The sequence below is a fragment of the Colossoma macropomum genome, unplaced genomic scaffold (assembly GCF_904425465.1).
Source record: "Colossoma macropomum unplaced genomic scaffold, Colossoma_macropomum, whole genome shotgun sequence".
NCBI lineage: Eukaryota > Metazoa > Chordata > Actinopteri > Characiformes > Serrasalmidae > Colossoma > Colossoma macropomum.
The window spans coordinates 20,982,144-20,994,932 of record NW_023494793.1 but is presented as its reverse complement, the minus strand read 5'-3'; the positions used below and the strand labels follow the sequence as shown (position 1 = coordinate 20,994,932).

The 12,789-nt window shown below is 39.8% G+C and overlaps 1 protein-coding gene across 2 annotated transcripts in view; it reads left to right on the top strand.

Moving 5' to 3' along the window:
- Nucleotides 1–12,789, top strand: part of efna5b (ephrin-A5b) — a 122,588-nt gene that overhangs the window by 20,674 nt on the left and 89,125 nt on the right. The gene's annotated exons all lie outside the window — the stretch shown is intronic.

Sequence of the window (12,789 nt, the reverse complement as noted above, 5' to 3'; positions counted from 1 at the left end):
AGAGGGACACATTAGCGTCTCGTTGAGTGCATTGGGTGGGGTAAGGGTCTTGGGGGAGATGGTGACATGCTGACATCTCATCCTTCACATCTCGCCACTCTTCAGAAACCTTGAGACCATTCACTTCCCTGCCCACAGGGAGGATACTCACAATGCAGTTTACTGCTCCCCAGCTAAAAGTGTGGCGATTGAACAATTTGCCCATCATATTCAAACCAACAAACGGACTAAAATGTTGAGTTAGTCTGTTTGAAATTTATATTGTATTGCGTTTAGAGCCTGTTCAGTATTAACATTTGTGGTTGATACCAATAACAATTTTAAGGGTATAATTAAGATTACTAATAACATTTAATTTAGTTTTATGTTTATACTTCATACAGTATACAGTACTTTATAAAGTATAAATATTGAAAGGCACTGAAGAATTATTGGGTTTCTGTTCATTTCTCTGTTAATTATGTGATTTCTTAAAGCTGTTATTGCATTAATTTGATATTAAAGAATATGATCTAATAAAGCCAAAAATGTATATATTTTTATTGAGTTTGTCTCACAAACTACTGAAATTACTAATACAAATAACATAAAGGAAAAATCACGCATCTTCTGTTTATTGATAGAAAACACGGTAGCACACATGAAGCGCTGATTATACAGATTAATACATTCTCTGATCACCATGGACATGTATGCGCTGTAACTCCTCCTGGTGACAGATTTAAACAAGTTTAAGGGGCTGATGCCAAATTCACTAAATGCTTCACTGGTGAGATGGGCAGTTTGATGAGGTTAACCATGATGGTATTCAACCTGTAGTACTGTCATATGTTTAAAGACGGAATGCCTCATGTTGGGCTCCCAGTGGCACAGCCTTCTAAGGTTGTATATTGGCTGATAATATCAGTCAGCTGGTATAGCAGTTGAGCTCTAATTTTGGTCACACATTTTGGTTCCTTTTAGCTTATGTCCAAACTGCATTTGGGTTACTTTAGGTATAGGTTTGAGGTTGAAGTAGAGTCAAGCTAGTGTAAGCATTAAGTTTTTGTTAAAAAGTTAGATTGAATTGAATAGATATTTGTTTCAATTTGAATGTTCAGCTCAGTGTAAGCATTTACAAAGTGTCCATTGGAATTGCTGGTACGGATGCACTGATACCACTTTTACCCTTCTGATACAGATACCAATATATATTTAAAAACATTTTAGATAGTTAAAAAGACCTATTTTTGTTTATTTACCATTTATAATTAATATTTACTATTATACAATCAGTAATAAGAACCATATTTAATACCTGAAGTATACCAATGCTGCGTTTAATTGACAGAATTGGCGCTGATACCAATATGGCATCGGTATCGATGCAATGCTAGTTGTTAGAATATCAATCAATACTGTATCAGTCCATCCTTTAATACCCCCAAGGGACAATAGGTAGATACACAGAAACATATTTATTAAAAAGTTCGGCTACAGGTTAGATTTAGATTTGTACTGGTTTAGATGTAAAAAATGGTCTAATGAGTTAGATTTACCTAAAGTGTAGTGTATGAAGTGCACAGCAAGTAGCAGAATGGATTTTGACTTTGAGTCCCCACACTGTGTCTGTAGCAGTTTTAATTTCGTTTGTCTGGATGACGTGCTCAGAGCTCTGCTCTCACTCCTCACATCCAGCTCCCGTAGGTCAGAGTTCACTCTTCAATAGCAGCCGCTCTCCTTCTTCCCTTCCACCTGGCCTTTGTGGCTTCATCCCTCGCTTTCTTGTCCTTTGTACGGTGTTTTTTTATTAAATCCTCTCCTGAGTCGCAGACTCGTACCTTCTCATCCCTGGCTCCTCTTTCATACCCGTTGGAGGACCGTCATCCCTTGCTTCCTCGGGAAAGAAAAGAGAGAAAGACCTCAGTGCTCTCACGCTGGGCTGCGTCTTACCTCAGTCTCTGCGCGCCTGCCCGGGTCACAGTGCGCTTGTGTGTGTGTGTGTGTCTGTGTATCTGTCTTTCTTTGCCTGTGCATGTGTGTTGACTAAGAAAGAATGACAGATAAAAAGGATTCCTCTCCTCCTGACATTTCAGTGGCTGCACTGTTGGCACAATTTTTTAAAGCCTGAAACGACTGCTGCCGCCCCCCTACAGAAACCTTACTCTGCAGTCCTCCACCGTGATCAATAGGAATTAAGCCATTACACTAAAACAGCACACACCCATTGGACAGCTCCTCAGTCTTCGGGCCTGAGCAGTGTGAGGCCGCCTATGGCTGCACGCACACTTAGGATGATTGTTTGTCACTCCCTAATTACAGTTTAAAACCTAGGCTGTGTTTAGACTAAGTGGGCTCTCCTCTTGCTTTCCAGTCTCTCATTATTGGCGAATGGAAAGATTCACTATTTTTGCTGCAAATTGCTGTGCTCCTGATGAGCATGTGCGGGGAAGCATCTATTTGACAGAGCAAAAATACTTACAAATAAGATGCATCATAAGAATTAGATTTGCAGTCCATTTCAGTACTGGTTTTAACAAACCTTTTTCCACTTGGCCTCAGCATTTCCTCTCAAATCTTAGCGACATTTTTAAAGGCCATACCCTTACTGTATTAGCTCAGCAATGTCGTCGACTTCGGCAGCAGAACTTGCTCATAAATCATTGTGATCTGATGCTTTTTAAACCTGACAAAGTGGTGGCTGTTTATAAGCCGTAACACTGAACTACTTAAAAAATGATTGATATTTTAAGCTTTAGCTTAAAATATCAATTTTAAGCTAAAGCTTTGAGTTAAAAACTACTCCATCTCTTTTACATGATTTCTGATACAGCTTCATTGCTTTATTGTGCTAGCTGGCTAGTGAGCAAGCTAAAGGCTACATGGCTACCAGCTAGCTTTTGCACTGCATGGCTTTTGCATTGCTACTTTGAGCTAGCTGATTAGCTCACTGAGGCTAAGCTAGCCGAGGGCTAGTGTGTTCTGATTGAAAAATCTGCTCCTAGGGGGCTCCTGAGTGGTGCAGCTGTCTAAGCACTGGCCTTATAATTGGGAGTCACCAGTTCAATCACTGGTGATGCAGCCATCTGTAACTGGGAGTCCAAAAGCACTCTCCCTCTAACCCCATCACCCCATGAGTTGTCCAATGACATCGCGTTGGTAGCAGTTCGAAAAAATGAAGGAACATGCTAGCCTTCACCCTCCTAGTGCTGGTAGTATTGTGCTTACTGTCCATTCCACTTGTGCTGTGAGTGGCTGCTTCTGTAATGTGATGTGACGCACATCTGAGTGGCCTGTCGAAGTTGGTCAGGACATGTTAAAAATAATACTGAAACAGGGCCTTAATCTCAAGGTGGAACCGTTGGGTTGATAAACATTTTAACCTGAGTTGAGAGGATTGCAATGCAAACATCAGTCGTAACACTATTTCCACACTCTGATTCACCAGCTGTGGCTGGTGATGGGTGATGGTCATAGGTGGAGGTCAGTGTAGTCCCACACAGCTCATGAATCTAATGTGCAAGGTGGTGAATGTCTACCCCATTCTCCGCCCGTGCACTCTGTTGTTGTACCACCACTGTGAGGCAGGTGGGCAGGCAGGGTGCAGCTGCCTCTGCTCAGTCATCCACTCTGTGTCTGAGTGTATTGAGGAGCCCACTGCTCTCCACAGTGCCCCTGTGCTAACATTGCTCTGCCTACCTCTTTTTCCACTAAAAGCTAGTGTAGTGCACTTGCTTAGTTAGATTGTCATAACCAGGATCTGACCAGTGTTTGAAACATTTGTGACTGATACTGATATTGATTTAAGGGAGATAAAATCATTGACATCAGAGGTTTATTGACAGATATGGGTCATAAACTGTGAATTGTCTGGTTTGATTTTCACTTGTCTGAAATGTCAAATTTCTGAAAATCAAACAGCAGAAAGTTTTAAACAATGTAAATCTTGTCGTTTCCGGGGCAGAGCTTTTTCACTGGTTTTCATCAGCTCTCTTTATAGAAAGGTGTTGTAACTGTTATTCTCTTGCATAACATGAGGTCTAAACACATTTGAAATGTTTTTATTTTTACTTTAATATCACTCTCATTTCATTTAGTCATATGCAAGTAAAAAATGTTAGGAAGCTAACACACTGTAAACAAAAAAAAATTAAAAAAATGGATGAGTCCAGAATGATAAATCAGTATCTAAAGTGCCTCATATTTTAAAAGAGATGATCAAATCATTAGGCAGATAACCTGTTTGTGAATGAGTGTAAATAGGCAATTGAAATGAAACGATAATTAAAGTATATTATTTAATAGCTTATTGTTGTTCCCTATATTTTTGATATATCGAATAAAACATCTAAGTCTATGCATCTAATACATTTAGATGTCTAGTTTATGATAATTCTGTCTGCATTGCATACGTTCTGTGTGAAAGAACAAAACCTATTAGTATAACAAGATATTTCAAACTTTTGGCTCGTCCTGTATGAATTCAGTTCCTACTTTTTCCCTGTCCTAAGGCCAGTGGTTCCTAGAGTGGACTTAACGTACACATCTTTGTCTTTCCTGACGAAGCACTTAAACTGAGGAAGGAAATATTAGTTGGCTGATTAGTTGTATCAGATGTGTTAGAGCAGAGAAAATATCAAAATATGCAGGACGGAGGTGCTACAGGACCTGGGTTGAAAACCTGTACCTTTCCATAATCCACTATTCTCTACTGCCCCACTTATTGACTGTATAATGGCAATTTCCCAAGCCTCAGTGATGCTGCTTACCTCTGCTCTGCTGCAGCGGCACCAGGACAAAAAGGCTGAAAGGTTCCAGTGCACTGAAGGAGTCACATTGTGAGCTATTACCTGCCTGCGCTGGCATAATCGTTAGCCTCCACATGAGGGAGTCCTGCAGAGAACACGGCCCTGTAGCTGGACCAGGACATACAGTAGCTTTTAATGAAGCAACACTAATGACAAACTGCGGCCTCTCTCTTTTTCACACTTTCTTTTATCACCTCCTCGTATATGACCTAATATGAAACATATGTAGAAGTAGTATGTATAGATTAATGGGGGGCCACTGTAGATCAGAGTTATGATGTGTCGCTGGGGTCAGAAGGTCACACTGGCTCAGGAGGCATCAAGGTCAAAGATATATATATATTGATTGACATTCTACAAGATTTGTCTGTTAGCTTTACATCATTTGCTGAGTGCAAAATACTAGAAACAAGTCATTACCCTTGACTTTACATGTTTTGTGGTAAGCAAAATATGCTCTTTTGTTTTTCATGCAACTAGAATCTGACAGTACAACCTTGTGTCTGAGTTTTTCAAATGGTTTTGTGGCATTGCAACATTTCTGTGCTCACAATGGAACATGGTTGTCTTTTATATATATATATATATATATATATATATATATATATATATATATATATATATATATATATATAAATGTTCTATAAAAATGTCTTTTATAGAAGGTTTAACTGTGGAAAGGCTGAAATAAGATATGCATTTCTAATTCTGAGTCTGAATTTTTTTGGACAAGAGAAGACGTAGACAGTACAGTCTGTTACCATTGGCCCTTGCTGAAGTCTTGTCCAGTGCTACAAAGATGTTATGAGATGTGTGTTAAGCATTGTTGTTATTAGTTTCTCTTGGATCATGGGACATTGTGAACGAGATGTGAACTCTAGCTGTTTTCAAAAGATCTATGTCCGCTATAATGTTTGTTTGATTTTCAAGGATGAGTAGAGAATCCTCGATTGATCAAGATAGCTGTTTTTCCCCCAAGTCAGGCCTGGGTTTCAGTTATTACAGATGGATACGATATACTGCATGTGATAGCCTTTCGTTCTTCAGGTCCCTTGAGATAAACAACCGTCTTATGATTTCATTTTATCTGTTAATAATGAACAGGCTTCTAAAGTATTGTGTACAGCATAATAGAGATAGGAGAATAAGAAAGTTTTGATTTTTGATATCTATCTTTAGTGCTTGGCAGTGTATCATATATGCTAGTATTTGTGTTCCACAATGATATTGGGATTTAGTTTTATCAGAATTGATAGTTAAAGGTTAACTACAACACGCCATTTGCTGGGTGCTTCAGAATGTTTTAAAGAATATTTAAAAATACATAAAAATTAAATAAACAGTGAGATTCCTCTCTGTAAAAGTGCAAATGCGGTTTCTATCTGGTTGACTTTTTTTAATACTCAAAGTTTTTCAGCATAGATACTGATACCTTGACTTTAGTACCCACTCCTGACAGATACTTCTTTTTCGATGCCTTCTTTTAAATTACAAATAGAGATTCAGATAGAGAGAAATAGAAAAATAGGTATATTTATTGACAGCAGTGAATTGCATAGTAATTAAGAAACGCTGACATTAATAATAAGCATACAGAATGTAGAATATTAGCAATTAGCCAATCACAAGTCTAGATTTTAAAACAAGCATATTTATTGGCTCACAGGAGCTGAAATGACTTTGTAATTAATATTGAACGTTGCCGTTGAAAGACAAGGAATATTTGGTTGGTTCCTTAAAAGTGTTTTGTTTTTATTTTCCTGCTCTATTAAGTTCAGAAACAAGTTTATAAGACATTTTAATATAGAGTAGCGGTACACAAAAAAATTCTTTTTTTTATTAGCTTTATTTTTGCCAACTTAAATATCATCTGATACCATGATACTGCAATATAATTGAAAAATGATACTGAATTTCCAAGCACTATATAACTTTTTTATTGAGGCAAGTTTCTTTTCTTAACATTGTAAGGAGTTTATGAGGACATGGGAAAAATACAGGTTACAGAACAGCCTGAATTTGAAGTCTTTCTAATTTGAAGTCTTGCCAATGACGAATAGAGGATATCTCCTCATGTCCTATCACAGCTCCTGTGCCTAAATCCCCTAGTAAGACACAAGACGCCCCTGAAGCGCTGCACCGGCCAGAGACCCTGCTGTCTGTGTCACCAGCACCACAGCACTTTTCAGGGCACTTTCATGGGAAATGCTCACTTGGAATCTAGGGGAGCTTATTTTGGCGGCACACGGTTTAGGGGAATCTATCATTTGTGGGGACCGCTACTGCTGTAGTTTGGGAGCAAGATATCGTCCGTCTCCCCAAGCTTAATATGAGCCACAGATGATTTTGACTGCCACACGGGGTTTTGGGGAGGATTAGTGTGCTTGGCTGAAGACAGCCGGGTTGAGTGATGGATTTAGTACACATTGACAAGGTGTAGATTTAAAGGAGCTGTTTTTTTCAGCCTTGCAACAATTAATTTGCTGAGTAAGCCTGTAGTTTAGCCTTCAGCCGAAATGGCTTTATTTGATCACAGCTGCTGCTTTTTCCATTAATCTTTTTTTGCATGAATCAGAACACCCTCAATTTACAAGAAAACCAGACCATTTCAAATTTGCAGTTATTGAAATGAATGGGGGGTGGAAAGAGGGACGGCTGTTTTGTTGGCTCCATTTGCGGTTTCTCTGAAGGCAGAGTACGGTCCGATGGAGTCAATGAACCTATGCAATCAATGAGCCTCAAACAAACGGCTGTGCTTCAGAGAATGGACATACTGACTATGGCGACCGGTACTAACATGGAGGCTCCATTATATTGAAAGACTTGCTAGAGTGCTGTTGATGGTGCTGCCTGCTCAATAAAACCTCTTTTCTTTAAACTCAGGCAAAATCATTACTGGGGGACAAATGCAAATAGTATGTCCTCCCCGGCTCAGTTGTATGGGTAAGATGTGGGAAATAGGCAAATAAAAACAAGCTTTATACAGTGGAAACTTTTACAGCTCTAACAAAAAGCTATAAAATGTCCAGCTCCTGTTTTTACCCCAATAAGCCCTCAAGCAGCGTTTTTTTACTTTTTTTACTCCTTATCTAAATTCTTCAGTAAAGGTTCATAGTCCAGTCAACACTTGTAAAACACAGCACGATGGCTGGCGTGGAGCGGCTCCGTTTTCATTATTTTGGCCTGGTCTCAGAGGAGGCATATTTGAGAATAGAGGCACTTTTGTGGTGAGGTGAAGGAGTAAAGGTCCGGGCCTAATCTGATGCCATCTGGAAAAAACGCTGAAGCCGTGGCCCGTTGGCACTGAGGTTGTGTCCCTTATGTAAACGGAATGAGTTATTTTTTTCACACTAATGGCACGTCGCATTAGCACGTGCAGAGATTTGGATACAGTGTTGGGGCAGGTGGTCACTAGAGGCTACAGCTTATCTCATATCCCTCAGGTCATAAGAATAAATGCCGTTGTTCATTGGCGAGTTGTAAGATGTTTGTGTGTCTAGAGGGCCACAGTAGACCCCTTTCAGAGCTCGTTATGTTCGAAGGTTTGTGGATGGAAAGCTAAGGTGTAGCATATAAAACGTTTGGTGTGCTGAAACCGCATGTGGGGCTACTGGTCTTTATTTTAGTTTTAAGAGGTTGACCTACGCTGATAAAAAGTCTCCGCTCCCTACTGCCTCACCAATGAAAGTGTCATTGTGGTAATTCATTGCTTTGCTGAAACTGTAATCACAAGACGGCGACAAAAAAAGTTCCTCGCTGCGTTTCCATGATATGGTAGCCCCTCAGAGGATCGTAGACTTGGCCAAAGCTCATGAATTACAAACTCTGCTAAGTGAGGAACGCGCTGAACCTACGCTGTGACGAATATATTTTTGAAAATGACTCAGTGATTTATTTCCTCGTGGGACGATTTGACGTTTTAGAGCCTCATTTAAGCTAAGAAAGCACACCGAGAACATTATCTACCAGCACAGTGTTCGGTTCCCCAAATTGTTGAGTTCAGCCTACTCCCCTCCCACCTCCATCAACACCAACTACAAACATATGTTTTCAAATGCCAGAACCACTCATGGCATAGAATGTCTACCCCAATTAAAGGGGATTAAAGGGGATATAAATTACTCCGTCCTGGGTTGGGCTCATTATCGCTCTTTCCCTCCTCTCTTTTCTTGGCTCCCAGTCATTTTGCCTGGGTCAGTTGTGGTGCCGTGCCGAATACGAGAAGATTGCTTAAGAAGTACAAGTATCTTGCGCATAAGAATGTTAATTTGTCTCGAACCAGTTCTGTTCAAGTAAGAGAGGCCATTTGACATGGGAAGCCATAATGAGCCTGTCATTTAAGCGGGTTATTAAATAAGAGCTTTCTAAGATAATAAATACAAAGAACGCTCAACAAGATCTCAAGCATTAACCTTCATAGGTACCCAATGGCATATTGTTATTGTTGTTTATACATTTCTGGGTGTGGACTTGAACCTGGCAAATAAAAAGAAAGTATAATTTATTACAAAACTATGTAATAGGGATGCACCGAAAATGCAGCCACCAGAACATTTTGGCTGAGAAGTGGTCAAAAGTGGCACTTTCGGTTTTCAGCTGAAAGAAAAAAAACTAAAGATTAGATAGGATTACAATGGTGTATTGGTTGAATGATTATGAAAACGAGAAACAGCATTTAGAAATGATGTTTTTTCCCATTCGCTGTCTTATACCGGTCAGCATAGATAAGTTCAAACAGTTGGGGCAGCACATCAACAGTGGCAGTTTGGAGCCATGTCAAAGTTTCTATCAGAGACATTAAACAAAGATTTATATTCACTGTTGAGTATCAGGAAAGGGCACAACACTCAAAAGCTTCTCCATTAAAAGTACAGCTCCCACTTGAACACAGGACATCCCACTTGAGTTAGCAGAATACAGCAAAACCACATAAACAGAAAGGAAAGTCCCTGCTAGCACACTGACATCATCTGTCACTCACAGGTTCTAAGATTAGAAGTGTGAAGCATAACCAAAAAAAAACTGTGGAATTCATTGCCTGGGATGACCAACTGTTCTCCGTTATCACATACAGTAGCCTACATACTGACATCATTTTAACAAGTTGATTTTATGTAAACTAGTTTTACTTATTGTCAACTCAGTTTGTTATGATTATTAAGAACCATAAAAAACAACAACTTTCTTAGGATTTTGATGCACAGTTATGTAATGAATTATCTGACCATGTCCTAAATATGAAAAAATAGTGCAAAGAAATGCATAGCAATGGATAGAAAAAGCTGTAGACTCCTATTAAAGATTATATGGATTGCAAAGGGATATGGCCGTTGAGCAGAGAGTATATGTAAGTTTCCGTGAGAAAATCCTACCATTTACCATTATGATTGGGTAATAAAAGAACAGCAGCGTGACACAAAGTTCTCCCAGCACCATCAATGGCTTGAGCAGTCAGTTTCCTGCAGGGCGACTAGCTCACCATTACAGCTCTCTTCCTCAGCCCACGTCGTGTTTCAAAGACTTCCCATTCTCTTCGCCTCCTCCTGAGGCAGGACCAGTGCACCAGTCTGCCTATCTCCCAACCTCCATGTAACCCATCCCAACGTCCAAACCTCCATCATGACCCTCAGCTCCTGCCAAGAGACACCCCATGAGCTGGCAGCCAAAGTGGGCTTCAAAGTGGCCGGTGCTCTGTTTGAGGAGGAAGACACTGAGAAGTTGGGCTCTGGGTGGAATCCTGTTTTAAGGGGATAAAGGAGATCTGTTGTGCGAATAACAAAGGGAGATAATTAAACCCCCTTTGTGCTGTTACCAGGCTCAAAAGAGCATCTTTGGTGACTGACAGCTGGAAGCCCCTTGCTCATTTTGAGTCCCTTTTTTTCCTTCCTGTTGTTGTTGTGCATAGCCGACCGCCAGTAATGTTTCCCGCTTTAGTCTTTTTTTGAGGCATCATGAGATCGAGCAACCGGTCTTGCTTTTGCCTACAGTGAAACAAGATTAGCTAGTCAGCAACTGAAACCTTCAACTCAAAAATCGATTGTTCCTTTTCAGCCTGTATCTTTTTCAATTCAAATGACTTTGACCAGAGATGAATTGCACCAGAGTGAGTATAAATGACCATTCTGTAGCCCACAATGAGATTAAAAAAATCTTTTCTGGATCTTAATTAATCTGTAGAACAGTACGATCCTTAGGGTTTGACTGGTGAATTATGTCATATCTGCATTTTCTCTAAAAGTAAAGTCCCAGCACTGCATGCTAATAGCTGTAGAGAGGCAACTACAATGGAAATCTATCACAGATGCGCAGTCCTGCAGTTGGATTTGTATTCAGCCTCCATAGATCATACACCGAGGAACCACAGTCCCTCGTGGAATAGATTACCTAGAACGCATCTCTTGGATGACGACCAATTCCGTACCTCCAATAATCCTTGTAGACAGGAAGGCCCTATTTCTGAAGCATGCTGATTAGCTTCCCCACAATTGAATGACAGAATGACCATTTCAGAGTCATTTACCAGAGCTAGCTTTCATAAATGTTTGGACAGGGTCTGGCATCATCAGCCACCGAGCATATGTTTTTTTTTTCCCTCCCCCTCTCTCTCTTAACACTGAAAACGACTATGCACACTAATTGTTTGATATTAAATATGCACCATCAATCAGGGCTAATTATGACATGGCTATTGCTCACTCTCCAGGGTCCAATAAGCTCTAACAACATTATTTGGGAAATGGGGGAGAAAAAAATGCCTCATAAGCATACCACAAAGACAGTCCCACTACCGGAGGCATAATTGAATTAGCACATGTCTTCGAGATGGGCATTTAGCAGAAATATTGGTTTCTATATTCAGGGCTATGGTTCCTGGGCTATTGTGAGTGGGGCATTAGTGTTGCAGACAATACACAGCGGCAGAGATTACACTGATGCTACCATTCTGACAGTACTTACCGTATTTTCATGATGCCTCTTTCCTCCTAACTGTTGAATTATTTTCTCCAAGATAAGCCTTAATGAACCAGACCGGATTATTCGGATCATTTTGAATTCATCATAAATGATTTTGTCATCAGCAGGTTGTTTTTCTGATGAACCCGTAGCCCCTCCCTAACCGCCACTGTCATCCTTTCTCTCTCGCTCTCTCCCTTTTGCCGTCTCCCCTGCTTTTTTCTCTCTCTTACTCTCTGGTAATTGTCCATTTGCTTCAATTATTTTTCCTCTCTCTGTAGAGAGTTAATTGAGTCAGGAAAAATAGTGTAGCGAAGTGTGGAGAACGGTGAAAGCTAATAAATAACCCCAAAGCAGAGAACACTGAAGCTTCTTTTAGGCTGCAAGTTTACTGACAATGCACAAGCAAAATTTTCCAAATGTGTCTTTTGCTGGAAATCAGAGAAGCGCATTCTGGCTAATTTTGATGATCTTTCAAAATGTCGGCGCAAATCATTTGCTAAGATGTAAACATAATCATTCAGAGTGATTTGATATTTGCTATGTGTTGTTCTAGAGAAACTTGTTCACAGTTTGCTGGTGGTGATGGGAACCAGACTTCCAAAGCATTACGAATACACTACTTGATGCCATTGTTAAGACATTGTTGCATTGTTTAATCTTTTAAAACAAGGTTTTGACCCAAATTTGTTTTTTTTATGTGTTTATGATGGAGAGGTACATGCAGGCAAAAATAGTCCCTAAAGAAAACTCTTTTCAGATTTAGCGCTGTTTTTGTGTCATAAACAATACATACAAAAGCTCAGAAGACATGTGGTCCCTCACTGGTCGTTTTTGATAGTTTTAAATTAAATGGATGTATTTGTGTTGTAGACATCGCCACCACTGTAAAGAAATCTGAGTTGATAAGTTTCTCTACAATGCGCCCTTTCACATTAAAACAATCTGAAGGACTTTGTATAAGACTTTGTGTAAGGTATTTTCTCCTCAGTGGACGATTTGCCAACATGTTATTTGCTAGAGAAATACATTTCCACTGTTTTGGACC